General features: G+C 34.5%; 1 protein-coding gene across 1 annotated transcript in view; it reads left to right on the top strand.

The window, feature by feature from the left end:
• Nucleotides 1–25,732, top strand: part of side-IV (sidestep IV transmembrane protein) — a 238,471-nt gene that overhangs the window by 33,215 nt on the left and 179,524 nt on the right. Inside the window, exon 2 of the mRNA XM_090112285.1 lies at nucleotides 14,492–14,507. The gene's annotated coding sequence lies outside the window, so the exon portion shown is untranslated. The remainder of the gene's footprint in view (nucleotides 1–14,491; nucleotides 14,508–25,732) is intronic.

Raw genomic sequence — 25,732 nt, 5'->3', positions numbered from 1 at the left:
ATTACGGATGTTGGAACAACCGACTATATTTAGGGCAATTTTCTTTGTCCAGTGTAACGTTTAGACTGTCGTAGCATTCCTACGGAACAAAGATGGGATCAGATCTGCATCCTTAATGAAGTTAGAGCGGGGGCACACGATGCGTTGCGGCGGCGGTGCGGCGACGGAGCGGTGTCGCTGCGTCGTCTTACATAGAAATATCTGTGGCATGTCACACGATGCGCTCCGGCGCCGCACCGGACTTGTAACCACCAAGACGAGGCGGGGAGGGGTGAATGCGGTGCGACGTCGGAGCGGCACCGCTCAGTTGTTTTGCGTCACAAGGAAGGACACGCTGTGCAACGCTGCTACGACGCCGCTGCGACATAAAAACGTTACGGCGCCGCACCACTCGTGTGCCCACTGACACGGTGAAATCTTTGCGGTGCGGCGCCGCAACGCATCGTGTGCCCGCGCCCTTAATCGAAAGGAGATACTTTCAGACGACGATAGTATTCAAAATCCACCATATTCCTGAGCATAATAATGCATAGTTAAGCTTATAATCTCTCTTGCCATTATCCTGCAGCAGAATTCCTTGGCGATAATTTGTTCTCGTAATGCTGGGGCCACACTAACGTCTAACGTCTAATGCCCTTTATCGCGATAATTATTCCGATAATTTTTAAGGCGTTAAGTGGGTGGCTACACTTGAACGGTCAACGTGAATGCCGATTGTTGGCGATAAAAACGGCGTTAATTTTACTAAAATTCTAGCAAGATGGACGTAGTGTGACCGCTTCATTGCGTTAATTCTCGCGATAAAGCTATCGCCTCGCCAAACGGCAATGTTAATGCCGTTGTTAAATAATACTGGCTACACCTAAAGTTAACGTCCATTATGGCGTTAATTAATGGCATTTCCCGTTAGTGTGGCCCCAGCATTAGAACGAGCGAGGTTGTTACGATAATATGAGAAATCCTGTCAGTTAGAGACCTGAACGACGCGATAGAGTACCGCTATTTCAGTAGTAGTAGCACCTAGAAGGGTGAAGGTATTCTGGAAAGCGGAACTGAAGGCCCGGTCAGCAGCACCAGCCACCTAATAGACAGTGTTCAGTGCTGCACCACTACAATCTGCAAAATGACTCTGACGGTATGAAAATGTGGAGTACATTTTCAAAATATCAAATGATATAGTTGGAATAAAAATCCTATTTGCCTCCGTCTACCCAAAAGACGTACGGAGTAGCTAGTAGTAGTTGGTTGAATTATAATAAGTATAGTTAAAATCCTTTATTACTGACTGGATAAATTTGGCTCTTTTCCTATCTGACGTTCATATAGCTGTTGACTGCCTAGTGTTATGCACAAACACTATTATAAATAAGTCACGTTATGTAGTCCCGAGACTTTCGGTATATAAGTTCTGATGTAAATCATAATTATATCTTAAAACTGAATTGATTAAAAGTAACGTACTTAGCTGTAGTAATTGCAGTTTTGGGACACAGATAAGCTCTTTATCATTTTAGTCTCTTGAGTTCAGTATATTTGTTTCCAGTACAGAGTTTATGACCTATCAGTTTTAAATAAATAATTCATGCATTGTACTGAAAGTACCAGCCATGTTTAGATTATGATTGCGACGTTGGCTCTAAACATTAAAAGATACCGCACGGTTTAGTTGGATGTTAAAAATCTGTATTATAATTTAAACCATTTACCTGTTTTGTTATTTTATTGCCTTATTCAAGGGGTGACCTTTTAAATTTACTTCTGACCCCAAAAGTAAGGACCAAGGTCTCTTCTTGTCCGCTTGTAGCAGGTTGGGTTAAAACTGTGTGAGTTGAGACATTTGGTAATTCTATGTTAAGATGATTCAATGATGCTTCTGCAGAGTTCTAATTGAATAAATAAAGGTTTGAGTTTGAGGTATTTTTGCCTCGTCGGGATCAGCTGTTGCTTCATTTTGTAAGTAACATCTAAATGCGTAATTGAAAGTCGTTACTGGCGCTTTCGCAGATTTACGCTAAAGATAGTGGAAATTGTAGTAACTTTAACTTTTCAAGCCCAAAAAGGTTAACTAAGGTACGCTTGAACCAATCTCATAAGTTCTAATACTTTTAATCATTATGATTAACTTTTTGGTTCTTATTTGATTAACTTTTCATCTGGGATTGTTAATATATTATATAATATAAAATTTTGTGTGATTTATTAGTAGGTATACTATCTGCACACCTTACTCTTTCAAATAAAGAAATAAGTAATTACTTATGTATTCAAATTCACATTGGCGTCACATTGTACACCAGGTGGGTAACAAACAGGTCTCAATGAAGTAAGCTTCAAATTACGGTCAAGTGTTTAATAGCTGTGTTTTACCTGAAAATAAAACACATATTAAATACTTACCTATATTTGAAGCTTACACTTAACGTCCACCTGTTGTGGATTTCGACTCAATGAAAAAACATCCAGCGCCCGCACATTATCGTGCGCCCCGCCACCTGGTGGAGAGGTGTGCGAGAGAGATAGCATATATACAACGGAAAGAGAGGGCAAAATAGGCGGAAAAAGCTAGGTGCCTTCTCAATGAAGTAAGCTTCAAATTACGGTCAAGTGTTTAATAAAATATAGACAATACAAAAAGTTTCCCTGCGTCCATATTAAAAAGATTCATTCAGTTTCATTCCAATACACTTTTTAACGCAGAATTTAATTCTAATACAATAATAATTTTCATCGACTAAGTACATATAATCATTACGTATAGTTTTGAACAAAAAATAAATGAGGTGATACCTACTTGAAGGTTGTTTTACGTTTAATAAAGTTGTAACAAGCACTCGAGAACTACTGGACCCATTTTAATGAAGTGGCTAGAGTTAAATTCTTGGTCAAAGCTTTCATATTAAAATGGGTATTTAAAGTGAATGACTGACGCGGCGAAATTATTTGCATGCTCAGACTCATTATCACAACAAAGAGTTTTAATTAAAAACCGATAAAATTCGAATACCTCGCCCTCGTGGCTTAATTAAATTCATTTCTTTATTGATATTCGTCGTGTGGTGAGATTGTTTATAAATAAATCTGAAGCCTATTGTCGTTTAATTTAAATACTCAAATTAAAAGTACATAAATTGTTGCTGAGTACATTTTAATGTGGTTTTATTTTACACTAGCGGTCCGCCGCGGCTTCGCCCGTGGTACATGTTTACGTTTTCTCTCCATAGGAACCATCCTCGTACTTCAAGGAATATTATAAAAAAGAATGATCGAAATCGGTCCACCCGTTCACGCGGAATCACGCGTGATGCCGTGACTATATTAATCGATGAGGTGATTTTTTAATTATGACACGTTTGGATTTTGTATGTGTTTGTTCTCAATTATATAAGACTATACTAAGCAAATTAAATATGTTTAATAGTTGTTATTTAAAAATAATTTGGAAAATCCAAAAGTGCACGCCTCATAATTTTTTTTTAATAAATATTTATTAATTATTATTTTTGTTTATTTAATAACAATTAAACCACATCGAATCAGACCCTGAAAAATGAAAGGGTTCTATTCCTGAGCATACTCAAGCGTAAGAGAAAAAAAAAGACTCGATTAGTAAAGTATTTCGGTCGCTATCGTGAACTAACAAGAAAAAGGATCCGCACATACAGACACACGGACGTCCAAGACAGAACTTTTTTAAACTGTTTTTTAACTAGTTTAAATAACAAAAATGACATCAAAAATATCATGAACGTTAAAAATAGTGTTTTTTCTTAATATGTGTGTGTATGTATTATCTTACAAGTGCAATGTATGATACATAAAGACATTTTAAGTTTGAAAAATCAGATGTTTTGCGCGAAGTGACAGTAGTACCCACCTCAACGCTTCGCTTATGAGGCGTGCAATTGATTATATTCCTATGATTAGCATGTGAACAAAATGTGAACTCAGGACTCTCGTATATACATAGTCAAACATTAAGTTTGAAGCAAACCCTAACTCATTTTAAAAAGAAAGAAAACCAAAATTACTTCTCCTTACACGAGCACACCCAACAAAATTGAAAAACCTACTCGACAAAGAGCCCCATTAATATTACAAATGTGTCCTTATTTCTCACAAAAGCATTAGTCGACAGACTAACATCACCTAACACAATACTTCTCATTAGTATGTGAATGACGTGATTCCATAAGGTTTGCTTCCAAGAATCGCTTAACTTGACTACACGTGAAAATCCCTGAAATTTCTTGATTTAGACGTATTACCCACGTATAAAATTCGTTGGCGAAATTCCATGCGGTGTTCTGTTTTGAAAATGTCTTGTAACAAGGTCAAGAAAAACATAATCATAAAATATACTTCATTTTAGAAATCGTTTTGTCTATTTAATTCTTGGATTTTAAAAAGTCCTAAATAGTTTAATTTGTTAGCTACTCATGAAACCTTTTGCAAAGTACTTACTTATGTTCTGTATCATAAGCCATATCATTGAATCCGTTCAGTGATTTTCACGTGAAAATATCATCATACTTAATATTATAAATGCGAAAGTTTGTGAGGATGGATGTATGTGTATGTTTGTTACTCTTTCACGCAAATAATACTGAACCAATTACAATGGAATTTATTTATTTATTTTTGACACTTTATTGTACAATACCAGTAATAAAAAAAAGACGGGTTGCACTCCGGGAGTGCCGGCAGAAGTGAAAACTTGATTATTAACGTTCAGCATGTTTGATATTTTGGAATCCGTCTTACGCATGGAATATAAGGGCTAAAAAAAAAAACACCCGTCTTACGCTTCCTGCCACGTGTCCTGACGCGAGTTTAAGATTTTATACCCAACGCCGCTAAATAAGTTTTCACTTCAAAAAACATAATATATAATTTAACATGGAGAACATGAATATGGTAAGTGCACAATTGGCGGCCTTATTGCTTAAAGCAATCTCTTCCAGGCAACCGTAAAAATAAAGTACTAATTTAGCACACATATAGAGGGTAACTTGGATTTACACATAGGATAGGTTATATATTATATCTCGGAAATCACAAGGGAACTTAAACTATGCGCGTTTTTTTTTTGAAAACGCGGGTGAAGCCGCGGGTGGAAAGCTAGTAACAAGCATACATTCATCCAGACTTCTGGGTATACACTATCCAATATTAATAAAATTAGTAGAACTTTGTATCTATAGCCTGTTATTTCTAACATATAAATATCCCCCAAAGTTATGTGCACTTTTCCACAACACATTGTTACAAGGTAGCATGTACACGTCATCAATCACAGAGCTAAATAGGACTCCGCTCGAGCAATGGGTATGCAGATTTACAATGCATAACGATGCAGAAATAAATGGAGTTTCAACGTTGAAGGGGATTTTATGACTTCTATGTTGAAGGAGGTTTTTTTATAGATTCAGGTTGTAAAAGACGACTTGACGAAGTTCACGTTGATATTTTAGGTAGGTATTGTTCCTTTCCCTTTTTTATCCATTCCTAAATATCTAGGGACAAAAAAATACTATAATATATTATATAGAGTACTAGCTTTCCGCCCGCGGCTTCGCCCGCGCAGTCAAAGAAAAACCCGAATAGTTCCCGTTCCCGTGGGATTTCCGTAATGAAACCTATCCTATGTCCCGGGGTAAAAAAAAGCCTATGTCCTTTCTCGGGTATCAAAATATCTCTATACCAAATTTCATGCAAATTGGTTCAGTAGTTGAGGCGTGATTGAGTAACAGACAGACAGACAGAGTTACTTTCGCATTTATAATATTAGTATGGATAGTATTACCTACTAATTAAAAAATTTGGTCTTTAACGATTAACTTCTTACTTTAAGATGTATTTTAAGTCTAGGTTATAAATCAAATGGCAGTTTCTAAGTACCTACATTATTTATTTATATAATATTCATTTAGAAAAATATGGTAAGCTAAGGTAAATTTTCCTTATGCAATCTTTGTACTTAACGACTGAATTGCATCATAAGAACATCCAGCAACCCTTATTATCACCATCTCCAATCCGGTTCCCAAAATCCCCAAATTAATCAAGACCAGAGCAACTCAAAAAACAAGGAAACAATTAACCGCGCAACAGAAAATACCCATAAATTACGTCGCAAGATAAAAGAAATAAAAATAAAGACATAAAGGGATCCACACTAATGTCCGCTCGGTTTATCCCGGGCCATCCGGACACTCGTCCCCGGTAAATCATCCGGGCCACTTTTTCCCGTCAGCTTCAATTAGAGAATTCTTGCCCGGCTACTTATGACCGGGTCGCGTGACTTTCTGTTTGCGAAAGATGTATACAGGTTATAAATGAAAAAGGTTATTGGTTCTGACGCGCTGAGAAAATTCTTTCTGGTTGCTAACTACGAACTATCTTTGCTCTAATGTGAAAGCGAAAGTCACTCCCTAATCCATGTATGTTCACTCGTGAACCACAGAAATTGTAATAATTTGCCTGCAGGCCATGATATTTTATTTATAAAAGTTTATGTAGATTATTATTAGCGCTCAAGGTGTGAACGTCCAAATGTGGCCACTGGCCAAGTAGCCACACTTTAAATAAATAAATAAATCATTTATTTGCAAGTAAACATGGTATACATAGGTGTTAAGAATAAGATACATTATTTCAGCATGTTTAGCCGTTATTCAACGACATGCAAATACATTTTTCACAATATAATTTTTTACTTATTGATTAAAATTATACTTGTCTTTTTTTCGCTCACGATTGTTGAATCATGACATCGTATGACATCTTATCGTGTGCGTTAGTTTGCCGTTTTTGAAGATAGAATATTTTGGAAAACCTATCTATACCTTTTTACTTCTAATAATATTGAAGCAAAATTAGAGCCATTTCTAGTATACCTAGACTATAATATACAGTCTTTTATCATTTAATTTTTCATAAAACCCAATAAAGCAATGTTCTTTGTCACATTTCGCGCTAACTACTTCAAACAGATTCTTATGAAAAATGCACATACATTTTGTAAAATGCCTGACAAGATAAAATAAAAGATGGTGCAAAACTTATTTGATATTCATGTTATAATCAATGTACATACATTAATAAAAAAAACGTGTGGCACTCGGGGACTGCTGCGATAAAGCTATTGCATGCTATGACATTTGAAGACATTATAATTCAGCACTTGATCCACATTCAATAACTCGAAGCTTGTAAGCCTTGTCATCGGAGGCTTAACCAAATCTCTTCAATGTTACCTGAACTTTTTTTCCTTATAAATAATAATTTTATATCCCAAGATTCAACTCAGGCGAGTATCCTAAGCGAGTATCGAAACTTTCTCGGCCATTCTCAAAACACTGCATGTAGTTTTAGACTTCATTTTGAATTTTGTAAGCAGGTAACATTTTTATTAATTTTCTTGAGATAGCTTTTGTGAGCTTTTTCGATACAAAAGCTATGAGTTTTAGTTTTAAGCTATTGCATAGCTTCTATCGCGGGACTTGAGCGCGGGGACCAAATCGAGAAATTCCGTAACGAAAAAACCTCACGCTCCCCGCTCCGACGGGCTCGGAGGTGTGGCTTGAAGGCATGCTATGCAATAGCTTTACCGCGGCAGTCCCCGAGTGCCACACGTCTTTTTTTTTTCCTATCCCGGTTCAAACCTGGGCAGATCTTAGCTAGTTTAATATAAATTGGCCAAATTATCTAGAATTTGTAGCAATATCAAAGGATTTTCAATTAATTCATTTACGGAATCATTATATATTGAAAGAACTTGTTGGCAATAAATTATGAGAGACTTCTCATAATTTTATTCTTCGTATCTTTTCTGTTACTAGGTAATAATATAACAAAATGCTAATAGGAGGAAATTATATTACTTTATAGCATAACATATTTTGCCAGGTTGTGTATATTATGTTTAGTGTATTATTGAGACGAAATATTTTTGTTTTACCGGTTTTTAGGGTTCCCTAAAGGAAAAAATGGCAACCTATTACAGAGACTTCGCTGTCCGTCTGCCTGTCTGTCTGTTTGTCCGTCCGTTCATCTGTCACCAGGCTGTATCTTATGAACCATTGTAATTAGAAAGTTAAAGATTGCTCTTACGTATGCTTATTTATTTGTACGAAACTTCTTAGTGTCGCGAGTTCGACTCACGCCGATTTTTTTTATCCAGGATCATGCCCGAGCAAGACCTTGCCTGCGTGTGTGCGTGTGTGTGTGTATTATGCGTGTGTGTATGAATTGTATCAATGTGTGCGTCATTATTGAAGATTTAGAGGCAGTTATGATTTATGAAGCTGTTGTAATTACCTATGCCAATTATTTCTTCATATCTGCGTTGAAAGAAGCTATGTATTTGTTTTAACTATATTATTTATTAATTGAATTTGAATGCAAATTGAACCGTGAAATATTATCGGATCCGTGTCGATCAAATCATCTTTTTTATGTGTCGATTTTAATTAGAAACAAAGTTTTTAGTAGCGTGTTGATCAAAACTTGTTTGTCGGTATTAAATTATAAGACTTCAATTTTTTTAATAACCATCGATTGAGCCAATTAATCAACTCTTTTTGATATCAATTAAAAGTTGATTTAGGTTATATTCTTGATATCACAATATAATAAAATGGTACTTAAGTTTTCACAAAAACAACCGTGTCCCAGCAGTGGGAACGTATATCATCATGTACATGGGCATCAGCCCATATACTTTCCCACTGCTGGGACATCAGATGATGATTATTATAACTTTTAGTAAAATATACACGATTATTGATTCAACCCATGTCGAAGTATCTCCAGTAAGTCCAGTTACATGTTTTTTTTTAATGAAAGAAAAGCTTCATAAATTAAGAAGTAAAAAAAAATATTATTAATTCCAAAACACGACACGTTCCAAATAATAATCTACTACGTCAGAACATAATATAAACCAGAAAATAATCGATAAATCCAAAATAAACGTAACATGATATGCAACTAGAACAAGACTAATTACGAACCCCGTATCACTCATCCCAACTCCTAAGCCACTTAAAGTGAAAATTTAGCAAAATGATAAATACGAAATTGTGACGGTGTCCGTGTTTTGATGGCGACCCTTCACCGTATCTAGTTTCAAAGTGGTTCCGTAGATAGGGTTGCCACACGTTCGCAGTATATGGGACTGTCTTGTTTCATGATAACAAGTTCGTGTGATAGTTACATATTACATTCTTAACTTATACTTTAACTCAAACTAAAAACATTTTTATTGATGTAGACTTTAACAAGTGTTTATGTTCGCTCGTCCCTTTTTAATCGGTTCGTATGTCGTCGTGTCGTTTCTGTCTGCCAGAATCAGTAAGAAACTCGTTAACTAATAAAATCGATATTAAAGTAAATATATATTTTTTAACCTGCGAATATTTGATTTGATAAATTAATATTGCTTGGTTTAGAAATATTGTCTTTGTGCCATATTAACTCATTGGTCATAATTATGATGAAGTAATGGTATATAATGGTGGTAATATATCATAATAATTGAAACGAACATTCAAACTGACTATAACAAGCTCAATAATAGGATAGAGCCTTCTCAATGTTATATAAAATATACTTTGCATACATTTATCACTGCTCAAAGTTGAATAATATTTAATCTGTAAAATCATGGCAACCCTACACTTCAAGATATTGTATCGAACATCCATGGCCTGGAATTTATAACATTATCCCTCATATTTACACTACACACGGTTTTGTTTATCCCAGATAACAATTTAGTTTAGATCTGGTGATTATTTCGGGTTTTGCAGGGTAGTTCGAAAATTTTAATGTTCGATTGTGATCTTCTTTCCCCTTAATATTATGGTTAATACATAATGCTTAAAAAAGGATAATTTTTTTTCAATTCAATCATCAATTTTCTCCTTAGAGTCTAAAGAAATGTTTCCAATTTGAAATGCATTTAAAACATACATTTTTACAATATAGATGGAATATTATTCTGAACATTTTAATTAAAATAAATGTTCGATGTTCAAGCTAGTTTGCGTCTTTCATGTCACCGTATCCAACAAAGGGTAGCATAAAATATTGAGACGTAAGGCCGGATGAAAAATGGCCAAATTTGTCATTGCTTCACTGCAGTAAAGTGGGTATGAAAAATAGTAAAACTGCCTAGAACTATACTTGTGTTATTAATATTTAAGAATATAATTATATTTCTGTTTGATTAAATACAGGCAAAAAAAACAAAAAAACTTTTAAGTACATTTAAGAATCAAGCCAGATAAAGACCCATTTAAAATTCCGTCACCACGTTAAAAATAGACAAAAATTATTTGCTACTTTTTACTCTAACGGTTAACCTTTTTAAAAGCTTTTAACTAAGCTCCGAACGAGTAAAGCGAACCTCTAAAAGCGTACCTAAAAATGCTGGTAGCGATTTTTCTGGAAACACTCTTGCGTTATTACGAAAAAAATTATCTGTAAATGATGACATCAGCGGGGATTACGGGGCTTCGAAGGGACCGAGAGGGGCATATACCTCTAACAACAAGAAGTAGTCGCGGCCGCCCACTACGGCTTAAGGGATTTACTCAGTTAATGCTTAAAAGGTCGCGAAATGTGTTCGAGAAAAACTAGAGCTTTTTATTTATTTATGGGTTTAGTTAAGTGTGAGATTGGAACAGGATTGTGGAGTCAAAGCGTGGTGGTGATGGGGCTTTTTGGTTTTTTCCGTCAATTAGTTGGAGTTAACTGCTTATAGAGGGGACGCTTAATTCAAGCCAATTTGAAAAGTACCACATATTCTTATCTTTCTTCTGTTAAGGATTTAACCATCCTAAATTATAAGAATATGCTAATGTAATTCATTCTTTGGAACTTTTCATTTGTCCCCTAAGATGGCGTGCATTAAGAAATTTGCATGTGGATAACCATAATAAAATATCGCAACGAAATATTTTTATAAAAATATCACTAGCTCATTTACATAATGGAGTCACCTCAATGGGCCGAAGGGACTCTAATACTCCCCATTTACAGTATATTTTTGGAGATAACGGTAGATTACTTTTGAAAGACTTTCAACACTTTACTGAATATAGGATAAGTGGTGAGACGTCATGTATTGAAAGGGATATTGCCAAATGATCATGTCACATTATCACTAAGTTTTCCTGAATTTCCAAGCAAATGCATAAGATTTTTAGTTATTTTTTTCAATTCTGTGAGTATTTACTATTGTAGAGAATTAAGTCTTCAGTGTAAAGTCCGGGTTGAAGACCGCAAAAACGGGCTGCTAGAAGATTGTCAATCAATTATGTAATACACCGTATTCGAGTTCGTTCATTGGTTAGTTCCAATGTGATTGAATTCGAGAATAATCTTATTTTGAAACACAAATTAAATAGTAATGGATTGTCTTTTTTAATTAGTAATAAAGAAGTTAATACGATTATTAAGTTTTTTTTTTATTCCAAAATAGTCGTTAAAATAGAGCAATAAAAAAAAGCGTGTGTGCCGAGCACGCGTGTCAGAAGTGAAACTTCTTGTGCAATATTCAAAGAAACCAAATTCGTCGTCTTATTCGTCGTCGCGATCTTGAAATTGTACTCTCAATGCGCCTAAAGAAGTTTCACTTCAAAAAACAGTAAAACCGATTATCCTATGAAGCAACGAATTGTAAAATATATGTGAGATCTTCTTAATTTGTCCCTTATAACCATTCTCATATCTCATACCATTATTTCAATTCGTTAAAATAATCATTATCAACCCACATACAATCCAATTCCTATCTTTTCTATTAAAAGTTTTTCTTTAAAGTGGCATGAAAGCTTTTAAATTAATAAACAATATATTATGTGATAATGTGAATGTATTTTGCGTGACGTCATAGATAGAGGTTTTATGTGGACAAAGAGCTGAAATATAGTTACCTTGAATTAGTAGTTAAAATCGATAGCAGAGGCTGTGTTTTTGATATGCAGATATGCATTTTCATATTTAATAGAATACAATTTGACACGTATGGTTAATCCTGTTCCATAATATGTATAAACATAAAAATAAATACTTAGTAGTAATGGGCAGGTTCCTACCTCCTAGGTTGGATTTACCGGTGAAGCCCATGACAGTGGGGATACAGCGTCCTTCTGGATAACGCTCGGATAGATAGATAATAAAACAGTACTTGGTACATATTTTTTATGTTAACAGAAAAATATTACACGTAAAGTACTAACAAGATGAGCATTTTTTAAATAATATAAACTACAAGATTGCATATTATCTATGTATAACATAATAACAATACCAAACACTATGCTTTGTTGGAGTTTATATGTATGTTAGTCGGGGTCGCCGGAAAGCGTGCGACGTTCATGATAAGGTTATTTTAGAGGATAAAAGCCTATTCAGCTTGCCCGTAATTGTGTGATGGAATTAATAAATAGTGCATTAAGTGCGTGGGTGCATAATAGAACATTATTTTATCATGGGTAGTGGTTTTGTGGAGGCTTACGGTTTGGGTATAGGTGTGCCCGTTAATATTTGGATATACTTAACTTTAATTTTTGAGACTGGTACTTGTATGATGAAATTATCGTGTAATTACTGTTTTAGTAATCTAAGAATGTAAAATATCAATACTAAATGCATTTTATGCCTAATCCAGTGGAAGAGCTTGGGTGAGTTTTAACATAGGAAGTTAGAATAATTCAGAAGGATATAAGATACTCTTTACTCATTTAACTATGTAGAATTAGAATGATGTGTGGGGAATATTAATTTATCACATTGTATTTTGAAGTATTGGTAAACGTATGAACCCATTAATGCCAGAGTTTAAGAACAAGTTACAGATATTTTCTCCGCAACAAATAATCTAACGATCAACGAATAATTTCTTAAAGCTTCAAACTACAACATCAAGCATAAATATCCAACATTTGACACAAATTACTAAAAAGGTTGTCAGTACTAAAATGACCTAGCCGTATCATGTAGCAAACCACAAGTTTTATTGAATGCTCTAGGTAAAGCTTATTCCGCGCCATTACGCCCCTATCCAGTAAGCCTTGTATTTAATTCAAATCCGACGCTCCGCTAAGTGTGATCTAACAAACACTTCCACGGATTCAACTTGAGCTGAACACTGATAAATCTTATCATTATATCTGTCTGTTTGTGTAAATACAGACATCTGTCTATAGTTTTGTTTTGCTTTGATTTTATGGATATACGTAAGAAAAGTCGTATGTATAAGCACTAGTTGTAGACCTAGACATTATCTACTCATATTATTACACGCAGTATGTAGTACATAGCTTATAATTTCATTATTTGCATATTTTTTAACTTAGCTCAAACTCAAACTCAAACTCAAACATTTATTTATTCAATTAGACTTCATATATAGAAGCACTTTTGAAACGTCATTACATATTTTAAAATTTACCACCGATTCGGAAAGCAGTATCTACGGAGAAGAACCGGCAAGAAACATAGCTAAACAATGGGTATACGTTTTTAGTGAAATAATTACTTGAGCTTTTATATTATGAAGTTGAAATCGTTGAATTAAAATTAATATTTTACTAAAAAGTAGATGAATACTCATAAAGATTATTTAATTTCATAATAATAATATATTACTTAATATAAAATCTATCTATAGATATGTAGGTACTAAATTTGTACAGGGTAATGTCGAACCGATATATATATTTATTCTGTTTTCAGTCTATTGCATAATTTGTAAAACTGCTTAAATGTGCTTTAATGTTAAAAAGACAATGCCATGACACTATTTGAACTAAACGGGGATAAGAGAATAGATAAAACGCAAGGAAAAAGAAAGAAAAACTGATTCTTTGCGAAGAAGTAATATTGATAAGATCTGTGAGCTTGAGAACAAGCATAAACTCATGCTCAAGTATACATATTATAATACTTACTACTTGTACCGGCTTATTAAAAATTTAGCCTATAATATAAATGATTAAAAAACGATAGTGAGCTGGAATTCAAATCCGAATCTTTCGCCTTGACAAATAGTATATGCTTTTGGTTAGATAATATATAGCCTTCTGATGTTGAAATATCTAATTTTAAAACAGTAGAGTAGTTTTGTAGTTCCATCGTTACAAACAAACATACAATAAAATCATATAAGTTTTTTATATTATATCAGATCGAACAGGATTAAAACACAAAGGCGGCTTGTATAAGACAAGCCGCTGACAAGCAGCCAAAATATCATGTTACATAACAAAAAATGCATTTTTAAAATGCTACTGTAAGTAATACGATCTATATTGACGTGTGAATAAAAGCACTGTTACATACATAGTATTATAGCAGATGAAAAACATAATATTTAAATCTTTACTGGATTCTTATATGAAAATTTATTCGTTTAATGTTAATTACAATACAATTAGGTATTAATAGACCTCTATAACTAATTGAAAATCTTCTGTTACAGGTATTTCTTGGATCATGTAAGTTTCAACTATACGTCTTGGATAAGCTGCTGCTTGTATTGGAAATGCCAGCTTCTATAAAATTATACATTGGTCAACGTTCATCAATTGTATTTCAATACAATTTAATTTTTACACTATGTCATTATATTGTATCATAACAATTAAAAGTATAATTCATTCAGCTATCTTAAAAAAATGAAATGCTCGAATAAAATAGACATTTTGTAGATCTTCATCAATATTTCAAAAATCACCATAATCTTTACAGATATTTAGGACTCACATACATATACCTAATGATTACAATCATAATATATAATTATCAAAGCTAATAATAGCAAGACAAAAATTCAAATTAATTTCATTTCAATCTACAACAAACAATTTACAATCCCAGTAAACCAATTTGAACTAATCGAAACGTTGTTAAATCATTCAATGAACGTATTCAATGGCCATCATTCGGTCAAACGAAGGAATGGTTGGCCTTTCATTTGCGATAAGGGAAAATACATCTTTTATCAAGGGAATAAGATTGTATTTAAAACAGCAAGTACTATGGCCAATCAATTTGACACAAACATTTGTTTTATAGTATGACGTTCTGGGTGGTATTGTTTTTAAATAATTGATAGACCACACAGTTGTTGTGTACTTTTTAATTTGATTTGCCATGAATATTGTAGGAATTGAAACTAAAATTTTTCAAAAGCGATTAAACATGGTGGTACAATCTTTGAAAATTTGTATAAAATGATGTCTTTAAATAGATATTCAATAAATAATGCAAAATGTCATGAAATTCAAGTTATTATTACCTTATTAAGCAATCCATTTAACAATTTTGTTTATTTTAATTTCATATACTTGTATTCCAATTAAACGATATAATATATACGTTAATCATAAAATATCGTCATGACCTTTTGTTATATTATGTAGAAAATATTCCAGAATACAATATATTATCAGACAATTAAATTAATTGGCTCAACGAGGATAAGGGATCGGTGATATTTGAAGGTTATCAGCAGAAATACAATAGATATTAATCAATACATAACATTTGTATAAAGATCCGCGCACGTTAAGGAAGTCAACATGTCAATGATGTATTAAGACAGGTAGAAATATTTGTTTATACAGGGTGTCCCACTTTTGGTATACTAAGCTCAAAGGAGGTTATAGTTTTGCATACGCTGAGTACGTAAAAAATACTTATAAAATTCCAGACGCATTTTTTTTCAAATAGATGAATTCTTAAAACTCGTATGTTGTACACCCAAAACAAGCAACCCGCCCAACTTTGCCACTAGCACGTGAACTGTCGTTTAAGATTATGTTTTCATAGACAAAATGCTCTTATTAGAGAAGCGGTATATGCCGGCTGCGCGAAGCTAGAGAAGAAAACATGGATTTTCAGGAAAAATTTAGCAAAAAATTTTTGATGTAATTTTGTTGTTTAAGTATTTTTTACGTGATCAGTGTATGCAAAACTACAAGTCCCTTCGCGCTTAGTATACCAATAGTGACACCCTGTATAAAATGATAAAAGATGGTAAACGTACAGGAATCAACGAAATGAAAGAGATCTTTAGTTACCTAATGTAGGAAAGCTAAGCTGATATATTCAAGTATATTCAGTATCTTACACCCTAACTTTTATATGCCTGTAAATTTCCGTAACATTTACAAAAACTCGCACAAAACATACGTAATTAAACAACGAAGATAGCTTCCCCCTCAGCATTATAATTCTATAACGCCTTAAAATATTTAAACAAACTCCAAATTACTTCGCTGAACGGGCGACTTAGCCCCGACCAGAGTTAAAAGTTTTTCAAGTCTCTTATTTGTGTTTAAGATCAAGTATTCGACATTAAATTGAAACTTTGGGTTTGCTGGATGGAAGATTTCAAGTTATTATTTGTTTTACGTATTCCCGTGGTCTCGAATCTTCTCGAATCTTTCGGATTTGGATATTTCAACGCTTCAGAATGTTGACCAATCGCTTTTCGTAATTTCTTTGTTTAGTAACGTCTTAGTCAGATGAATTTTATTTTATGTAAATCCATTCCCATTTTGATTTAATATTTTAAAATCGTGATGTAGTAATTAGGAACTCTATATTTTATTCTTCTAGAGGGCGTGGACCCTACTACTGGAAAATTGTCCTATGAATATAATGTTTTTTGTGTCTGTGTGTTCATCTGATAATATTTATGTTTATATAGGTACACATAAAATGTGTTCTAGAATAGTAATTATATCAGTCGTTTAGTTTCATGACAAACAAAAAATATGATTGCGTTTGTGAGAATAAAAAATTATACCCTTATTGGATTCTCAAGTCGGAAATGTAGCAACATTAATTTTATTATACCGTTAATATATTCTTAATAAAATATTTCAAATACCTTAAATATTGTGTATATGTTTCTACAAATTGGCAACCAAAACTTAATTCCGACCTAGCCAAACTTTTCCAAAGGTCGTTCCCATCTCGACCGTTATCCAAACTAACACGCAAAGCTAATCATTGAAATCTCAGAAATTTCATTAGGACCGTCGATAACAACTACGTGATTAAAGACGAGGGAATTAAAATACCGCGAATCTAGAAACAAACTAATTTCAAGAGGCTCTTTTTAATCAGCAAAACCTTGTAGTTGTCTTTCGAGTTTGTAACTCGCATCTTCTAATTGTTCAACTCCCAAAGGATCAAGATTTGAATGTATAATTAGTCTCGAAGCTTTCAGAACTTGACTTAGGTACCTTGAATATGTAGCGTCTTTTGTGAATTTGTCAACTGCGTATGCTTTACTTGAAATTGTTATTTAAATCTCTTTTCTGGCATTATATCAAGACATTGTAATTATATTACAAAGTCTGTTTAAATATTTTATGCGATATTGAATAGGCAGCTATACTACTATTTTTCATTTTCATTACTTCATTGCCTACTACATATTTTTTGTCAAATACCATAAAAACAGAAGACGAAGACCTTGGTAGTAACACAGTTATGGATATTTAAAAACAAGGTTATCTCATTGATAATACTGTAAGAAATAACAAGGGAGGCCGGTTCAAATATTAGTTTGAATGTAATAAGAATGTACTGCGATTCTACACAGCTACCTAATTGATTAACAAATCGCAGCTAGTCAACGACTATTAGCAAAGTGAAGGTAGTTGGGTCGAACGTCGTATAAACAACGTCCGAGCCCCTAGGCACGATCCGTACGATTGCGCCACGAGACAAAGGAACGCGGCAATTTATAGTATGCGACAGCTAAGCATGTTCTGACAGGTGACAGTGACAGCTATATTGACAACTATTCATCCACAAAAATATTAAATCAAATGTTACGTCTAACACGGCCATACTGACAAACGTACGTCCTCGTACGCCTTTTCTCGTATTACAATACAACGGTAGTTCATCTCGGGATTTCAAAAACACACTGCCTCGGCCACACTGACCATACTTTTCTACGCACTCGTTAGTAAAACAGCGACTAGACAATACCTCAACGCTCAACTCCGACTAGCGAGTCAACTCACTACGGACATACAGACGGCGACTTGACGGTATATCTACGCTCGTACGACTAGTGAAATACATCACTACGATACGTCAGCGACTAGACAATACCTCAACGCTTAAATCCGACTAGCGAGACAACTCACTACGGACATGCAGACGGCGACTTGACGGTATATCTACGCTCGTACGACTAGTGAAATACATCACTACGATACGTCAGCGACTAGACAATACCTCAACGCCAGGGTTCGACTAGCGATTTGAATCACTACGAGCCAATAACATTCATCGTCAAAAAAACTCGGCACATGCTTCAGGACACCACTCGCCACGCCAGGGCACCATATTATGCTGTGCCGCGGCTTGAGTCTTCCTTCCGTAGTCACCACAACAAGTTTCAACTCGTATCGATCACTAGGCAGGATGTTCACTACTTCGTAGGGCCCTCGCATCCCTCAATCTAATTTACCTGTGAACTGAGAGGTTTTTATTACAAACACTGGACCGCAGCCCAGATAGCACACACAATTTCTTCGATGGACTACATTCCCGTTACAATAATCCACGTAACAAACTTTTACTTTACACAACGCACGAAATAAAAAAACACAAATGCCAGTTACAAAACTACGTAAACTTAAACACATTTAAAAATAGTGGGCTTGAATTCTATCCCAATTCTGATGTAAGAAATAACAAGGGAGGCCGGTTCAAATATTAGTTTGAATGTAATAAGAATGTACTGCGATTCTACACAGCTACCTAATTGATTAACAAATCGCAGCTAGTCAACGACTATTAGCAAAGTGAAGGTAGTTGGGTCGAACGTCGTATAAACAACGTCCGAGCCCCTAGGCACGATCCGTACGATTGCGCCACGAGACAAAGGAACGCGGCAATTTATAGTATGCGACAGCTAAGCATGTTCTGACAGGTGACAGTGACAGCTATATTGACAACTATTCATCCACAAAAATATTAAATCAAATGTTACGTCTAACAATACCATAATTTCAATAATAATCAAACAGTAGACTCGTTTGACGTATTTTAGAACAATATTGCTTCATCATTGTGTTCCGGAACATATTTTCTTACTTATAATATTATAAATGCGAAAGTGTGTCTGTTTGTTTGTCTGCTATCATATCGCAATGAAGTGATTATGCTATGATTTTTATGTCTTCAGATAGTTACAGGAGAGTAACATAGGATACCTGGAACATAGGCATCCCATAGAAAACTAATATAACGATATGGTATACGAGATTTAACGTCTATTTCTCGTAATATATTCCCTTCGTTCTCTGTATACTTTAAATATTTGTTCACCGCTGGATTGACAACTAATACCTTACCCCAGTTGAGTTCTCGAAGACTACAATTGATCGGAACAAGCGTCATTCCCCGAGGCCCAGAGGAATGTAAGTTTCTACATAACCTTTGTTCGACGTCCGATTGCTTCGCCAAAGGATTTGGGATTTGAATTTATCTGGGGGCACGGCAGTGCCCCCGCCAAGTCGAGCAAAAAAAAAAGCGGCACGGCCGTACCATCCTTTTCTCGAAGCAATTCGGGCCTTTTTCGACCCCCTATAATTCGGTTTTGGATAAAGCAAGAAACCTGAATCTTCAGTAACTAATCCGGCATTGTATAAACACGGAATATTTAAAATTTCAGTCAATTTGAACCAGTAGTTTAAGAATGACAACTTGTTAAAGTTTCTAAATTTTGTCACTCACTGACTCACCGATCATCAAAAGTCCAAGGCACTTCTAGCAGACTTAGAAGCTTCATATTTGGAATACATATAGAGTTTAGTGTCTTAATCATGGGAAAACTTAAATATTTTGTAATTTCGGTCCAGTTTTCCAAATACACCAACTGCATCAATAACTTTGTAATCCCATATAAATATATGGGATTACAAAGTTATTTATGCAGTTGGTGGTTGGTGGTGGTATCAAAAAGAAAGGCTCTACAAAAAGAAGTGAGATCCCATCAAAAACATCCTGTAAAAAACCCAAGTCTCGCAGCTCAGTCTTTCTTCCGTCAAAAGATGTGAGATCCATGTAATACCAAGTCGGTTAATCTATTTAGTGTCTACTTGAAGGACCTTCTGTCTTAAGTTATTACATAAGTTATTATCATGCCAATATTAAAAATATTTAACGTTTTAAACAAATAGATCGACTTGGACATCGCATGAAAACAAAATGAATATTACAATATTATATTAGATTCTTTAGTCTCTCGCGCCTCACGCGATTGAAACTCTCGTTCCTGTTGGTCGCTGGCCCGTCGTGCTGTGTAGTGTGATACATACTAATAATCAAATCAAGCGATGTCCAAGTCGATCTATTTGTTTAAAACGTTAAATATTTTTAATATTGGCATGATAATAACTTATGTAATAACTTAAGACAGAAGGTCCTTCAAGTAGACACTAAATAGATTAACCGACTTGGTATTACATGGATCTCACATCTTTTGACGGAAGAAAGACTGAGCTGCGAGACTTGGGTTTTTTACAGGATGTTTTTGATGGGATCATTAGATGATTCTTAAAGTACGTGGTTTTCATCAAATATTCAGGCTTTCGATTCTATGTCGGATTCGGACTGGGTAATATTTTATATTTGCCTCGCCCCTTTAAATGTATTCTTGTTCTATATTGTGGTTATTAATAAGGGTATATTGCGTTTAATTGTACATTCATAAGTAGGGTACTAGTCGTGTATTGTTTTAAACGTTTGATATAGGTACGATCTTATATTTAGTTTATGTATTAATAAATCGTAGTGACAGTTTCTGTTGTTTTCCTTTGTTAAACACATTGCGAATATTGCCTCAAAATTTAAAATAAAATTTTTAAAGTTATAAATGAATTTTTATATTTAGAATTCGCACTCACCATAATTATACAATTGTATTTTTTTTGTAGCGTCAATTGTCATACTAGTCGCTTGAAAAATGTATGCTTAATCCTTCATACGTGTGAAATAAAAGAGATATTCGCTCGAAACGGGAGGTAATAAACACATGTTTATGTACATTGTGAAATTTCGGGCAAGATTAAAAATATGCATCATATGTGATGTTCCTTGTTTATGGTAAACAATACGAAATTTGAATTTTGAGCCGATCCTACATAAATAAAACGGAGGCTGCGTAAACAGAATACGTTTTTACGTGGCGGTATGAATTGACAGGTGTTTGTGTGTTTTAGATGCGTCGTATGAATAAACAGTCGGTTGTTATTTTTTATACGTTCATTACTTGGAATAAATCGTGGGTTTATTCTGTGAGTGTAGGGATATTTTTCGTTTGCGTTATAGTAGGAATTTGGGTAGAAGTTTTAATTGTTCTAAAAAATGATGTCCTTGTTAGTGTAGGTACGTATTGTAAACAATATACTATAACGATTATAGCTCTATAAAATTAAGAAAATTGTCCCTAAATTTAAATCTGCCATATAAAATACTTCTATAAAATGTTCCCAGTTCTTTTTTGGAATCAAACACGAGCCCATTACTTATTAATATAATCGACGATTTAGAGCATAAGCACTGACAATTAGTCATACATTTAATTCAATACGACTGGAGAGAGGCCAAGTGTAGACTTTTGGCAAGATAACTATCAGAAGCATAAGGATGTAATACATGATCGGAATTACAGACATGTATTGAGCGATACATTTTTATCTGACTGCTGGGGTTTCGATTTTTAAATGTATGTATGTACGTATTTTTTGCACACCCATACCGCATAAGACTGTATACTGGGTATGGGGCAGAATTAGAAGTATTCGTTTGAAACGAATACAGTTACATATAGAAACCATATTATCGTCTTATCATACAAGTCGATTTTTGCAAAAGATGTTATCGGAATCATAAATATACATATATCGTGAATTCGCATGTCAGTGACATACCGTGACATGCCGCTGCCAATTCTGCAGACGCTTTGGTTTAGGTTATCGTATATAATACGAGCTTTTACCGATCTGATGTGACCGTGGATTTTTATCGTATATGTTTATGATTTACTAGCTGTTGCCCGCGACTTCGTCCGCGATTACGTCGTTTTTCGTAATTCGTCGTTTAAAAAAAATACGTGACACTTTATTTTTGAATGTTCTTAATTGTCTCTTATAAAAATAAACTACATTAAAATTGAATACTCTGATTAGAAAATCTTAAAATCGGAGGACATCGAAAATCTGAGGAAAACATGAATTTGATTTAAATTCTACATTACTTAGTAATTCAAATAATAATCTAAATTAAATGTAGATTAACAGTTTGAGCGCATCATTATATAATATGTACCTAAGTATTAAATTACGTTAGTTTACATAGTAATTTTACTAAAAAAACGATGACTTTCTTTCGCGCTCGGTACAACAAACTAAGCATGTTTGTGGTACGTGGCCCGCGTCACTTGACCCCCCGCGAGTTCCCCTCCGTTACTATGCGAAAATACATTCGTCGCCCTACTGTAGGAAAAATTGTAATATTTTAAATTCGAGAAATATTGATTTCTTGTATTCGACTATTCGTTGTAGTCGAATACAAAATATATTTGAAGAAACTTAGGTTGGCCTTCAGGCAAAAGGGATCCTATCAAATGATAAACTTGACCTTGTATCTTAAAAGTAAGCATGAAAGGATCCTCTGATAATTGTTGAGCACCAAAGGATCATTTAAAACGCACTACTATAAGAGCGAATATTGTCTAAGAACTGTTTAGATTGCACATGTTCCTCTAAAAGTAGTGATTTCAAAGGTTCTGGTGTATCTTCAAACGAAAGCCGACTCCTTACTCCTCTTTAAAGCATTACAAAAAGAACATACTACGTTAATATCGCCTATACAGAAGATGATCTGTAATCAATTGTGAGGTTATAAGCAAACCCACTTTTATATTTGTCGGACCACACCACCGAATTCGTAGATTGATCTTCTATGTTTACCTCTTAAGTCATTAAGACTGTCGAAATCTGTCTACAGTAAGACGGGCCTCTCGCTATTCGTCCGTTTCAAGAGACCAAATAGTTTCAATTCTTAATCTTTCATTAAACAAACTTATTAATCGTACTTGTCTCAAATAATCTTGTCTCAAATAATGGTAATATTCGCGTCCCTACTCTAGTCATTGCTTATGCTCATGTTCATCTTCAAGAGATCGAATAATAGTATGGTGCACCCTATCATTTGTCAATCGGTCTTCATATTGAGTAAAAGTTTCAGATTATCGAGATAAAATATGCCATTTGCGATCAGCTGTGAGACGTTATACCCTCTCAGTGAAGGTTTCGGTCTCACAGGATAGTACATGCCGTTCGCGGTCAGCTGTGAGCCGCAATTCTCGTTGTGAAGCGGTTTCAGGTTTTCGGCATAACACAATATGTTGTTTTCGGTCAATAGTAAGCCTCTTACCTCTAACGATCCTTGAGAACTCTTATTTCTCATTTTCTTAGCTTTGCTCGAATTTCGTTATAAAGATTTTTTAGGTGGCACTGATGCGAGTAAATAAAAATTAAGTTAAAACGGACTGAGAGTGCTATAATCATCAATCATCATCATCATCAATACATAAAATAAAATTGTGGAAAAGCGATGTCTGTACAATGAAAATATGTAGAAAAAAATTAGCAAGTGTTATTATTAAATCGATCTTGAACCCAAAACTGTAGTTAAAAATTTTTTTGTCTGTTTGTCTGTATGTTTGTGCACGCTAATCTCAGAAACGACTTATCCGATTTAGATGCGGTTTTCACTAATGTATTGTGGTAATCTTCATTTAACAGTTAGTGTTTATTTCATGTCAATCGGTTCATAAATAAAAAAGTTATGACAATTTATAAGTAATCACGGCGAACATTTGCTAAGGCATTCTATTGTACACTGTACAGTGTACGATAAAACGTAATTTATCTGTTATACGCTACAGTTATTCCTTTACATGTCCAGATGATCATATCAAAATTCCCCAAGGGTTTGGGGGTAAGCTGAGGTAGTAGGGGGGGCGGGGTCAAATTAACATTATGGTTACTTCTAATAGGTAAATTTTCCACACAAAATGTCCTTTAAATTATGTCGTATTATATTTTTAACCCCCGACGCAAAAAGACGGCGTGTTATGTGTTTGACTGCTATGTATTTCTGTGTGTGTGTGTGTGTCTGTCTATGGCACCGTAGCTGGCTAACAGGTAAACCGAATTAGATGCGGCTTTTTTTTGTTAGGCAGCATATTTTCCGACGCTGGTTCTTAGATAAATTGTATCGAAATCGGTTCATCCACTTATTATACCTACATAGGGGTAAAAGTGGGAATGAAAAAAATGATATAATAATTTATTTTTAAAGATCGTTGGGAAGTTTATGAAATTATTTATTCCTTTTTCTATACACTTTTCTTCGTCTAAACGGTTAAGTTACGTGCTCCCTCTCTCTCTCTTCAGCCTTTAGTTACGTGCGTGAGACAGGAAACATCTAATTTGGATTTGTTGCTGGATTTGATAAAAATTGAGTATCGATTAAGCTGATCAGTGGCTACACCATACATTATTAAAAACATCCATTTAAGAAAGGAAGGAAATAGAATTTGCTCCTCTCCCCCCCTGGTTCCTAAAAAATAATATGACATAATTTAAAAGAAATTTTACGTAGAATTAGTTAGGCATTTCTTTTTTGATTTTCGATATTATATATCTACTAATCATAATTTTTAATTACAATATTATGTAGTAACTATTTGGTATAGGTTAGGCATTTCATTTCTTGATTTTCTTTAATAAGTTGGGACGTAAGTTTTTTAGCTCAGTTTAGTAAGAAATTTTAATAACAATTCTTTTAATTATTTATGGTAGTACGTATTTACTCAATAATTGTATGTTAAGTAGTAATTCAGCATGGGCGTAGCCACGGTGGGGCTGGGTGGGGCGCTTACCCTGGCTTTGATCTGGTAGGTACCAATTGTGAAGGGGAGTGGGCGTGGGCGTTGGCGTGGGCCTGGGAGTGGGCGTGGGAGTGGAAGCATGAAAATAAAAACAATTATTGTTGCCCCACCCTGAGCCCATGGTCATAGGTCCCATAGTCACTATTCCACGCGGACGAAGTCGCGGGCACAGCTAGTAGACAAATATAATCAGAAAGCTTTGAACTCCTAAGCTCAACCATAAAAGATAGACATTAATTATGATGTCGGGAGATATTTTTTATATAATATGGAGAACATTTCTTTCATACTAATAATTGTACCAAGTTTCGTTTAAATCCGTCGAGTAGTTTTTGTTTCTATAACGGTTATACAGACAGACAGACGGACAAAAATTTTTGGCGTCAGTGGTTAGGCATTTCATTTCTTGATTTTCTTTAATAAGTTGGGACGTAAGTTTTTTAGCTCAGTTTAGTAAGAAATTTTAATAACAATTCTTTTAATTATTTATGGTAGTACGTATTTACTCAATAATTGTATGTTAAGTAGTAATTCAGCATGGGCGTAGCCACGGTGGGGCTGGGTGGGGCGCTTACCCTGGCTTTGATCTGGTAGGTACCAATTGTGAAGGGGAGTGGGCGTGGGCGTTGGCGTGGGCCTGGGAGTGGGCGTGGGAGTGGAAGCATGAAAATAAAAACAATTATTGTTGCCCCACCCTGAGCCCATGGTCATAGGTCCCATAGT

Source organism: Colias eurytheme, chromosome 18 (assembly GCF_061535395.1).
Source record: "Colias eurytheme isolate Ceu_HAF_F1 chromosome 18, ilColEury1 Martin Lab GWU primary, whole genome shotgun sequence".
In the NCBI taxonomy this organism is placed as follows: Eukaryota; Metazoa; Arthropoda; class Insecta; order Lepidoptera; family Pieridae; genus Colias; species Colias eurytheme.
This window is presented reverse-complemented; position numbering and strand designations above follow the sequence as displayed.